The following is a 1806-nucleotide window of genomic DNA, read 5'->3' on the forward strand; positions in this document are numbered from 1 at the left end:
CGTCATTATTCATGTTAGCAAATCCTTGCTGACAATAGTTGGTTAAAAACTAGAATGTGAGAGTTACAAGGAGTAGGAGGGAGTGAGGAAAGGAAGTAGTCCACAGGAACAATCTGAGATTTTGAGGAGTCCAAACAAGGTTAGTGGCGCGGCAGGACGTTTGTACGTCCGAGTTTCTAAAGCCATGTGACTCTGTGAGGGCCCCAAGCACATGGTTCCATCCCGGCGGCACAGCTTCCCTAACTCTTGCTCAGCTATTCTCAGCAGCCTGTAGGGGGAGCCAGAAAGCTAGGACGGGGGTTGGGGGGAGGCTGCTGGAAATCTTCCTAAGGGCAAAAAACGACACCCCACCACTACTACCCTTCTTATCCCACAGCCTTGCCCCCACCCGGACGCTCTTCAAGCTCAGTCCTCTTCTCAAGCTAAACTGGGAGCTGTCCTTCAGCACCACTGGCCGCCTTGGCCTCGGGCAGGACAGTAAGGGCGACAGCGGAGTTAGGGACACGGGACTGGTCCGATCCGCAGCCGGCTCCAGCGTCTCCTAGTCACGGGGACAGGGGAGGCGACCCAGGGAGGCAGTGAGACGTTATGGAGATACCTCCCGCTTCCAAGAATCACCCTCAGAAGTCTCCTAGCCCTCGGGGGAGTGTGGGGCGGCCCAGGGGAGGAAGGCGGGTGCCCTAGTTGATGGGGGAGGGGGGGTGCCAGGGCCTGGGACTCAGCGTGTGGCGTGTGCACGCGGGGAGCAGGCGGATGAACGGAGGCGCTGAAGTGAATGGAGTTGGGGGGTGGACTGGAAACATCCCCAAACAGCACAGGCTGCGGCCGGCGGGGGCTGGGGTGGGGTGGGGGGGGAGTCCTGAGGCGCAGGCGCAGTCGGGGCCCCAGTCCCGCTCCCTCCTCCTCTCAGTGCCTCTTTCTCCGCCCCGCTCCCCCCCAAACACACTCGCACACGGGCTCTCAAGGTGTTCTCCGCACAGCGGAAGATGGCGACAGACTGAGGGGGCATGGCCAGCGGGAGCCACGGGGCCGTGCCGCTGGGCGGCCGCCACAGCGGTGCGAACGAGAGGCGGAAGCGAGAAGCGCACTAAGTAAAGCCCGGTGTCCGCGTCCGGCGCCTGTGGCGCTGCCAGGAGCCAGGTGGCCCGCCCGAGCCGGAACTCCGGGAGCAGAGGGTGCGGAGCCAGAGCGGAGCCGGCCCGGGACCGGCTCCGCGAACGGCAGGAGCACAAGCGAAGCCCGAAGGGCTGGGCAAAGGACCGGTCGGCCGGCCTAGGAGGGCGCGAGCGAGGCAGGGAGCGGCGCTGAGCGGGCAGCGGGCGGACGGGCGGGAGAGGAGCGGCGCGGGGCGAGGGGAGCAGAGCGGAGCGCTGCGGTGGGGCCCGCACGGCGGCGCTGAGGGGCGCAGAGCTGCGCCGAACCGAGACGGCCGGAACAGAGTGTGAGCCGGGCAGCCGCCGGCGCAGAGTGAAGTGGCGCGGAGCCGAGGGCAGCTGAGGGGCCCGACACTATGAGGAGTGCGGCACCGCCGCCGCAGCCGCCACCGCCCCAGTGCCCCGCACCGCCCCCCGCCGGGACGCCGGGCAGCGCCTAGCGGGCCGGGCGGCGGCGCTGAGGCTGTGAGCGAGGGAGCGCGGGAGGGGCGCTGGGACGGCACGAGAGCGCCCCGCGACTCTGGCCTGAGTGGGGCCCCGGGCCGGCCGGCCTGCCTCACCATGCAGCCCCCGAGGTAGAGCCTGGACGGCGCCGAGGAGCGCGGAGCGGAGCGCAGCCCGCCTGCCCGAGACGGCCGTCCGGCCTCGCGCC

The sequence above is a fragment of the Urocitellus parryii genome, chromosome X, assembly GCF_045843805.1.
Source record: "Urocitellus parryii isolate mUroPar1 chromosome X, mUroPar1.hap1, whole genome shotgun sequence".
NCBI classification, from domain to species: Eukaryota; Metazoa; Chordata; class Mammalia; order Rodentia; family Sciuridae; genus Urocitellus; species Urocitellus parryii.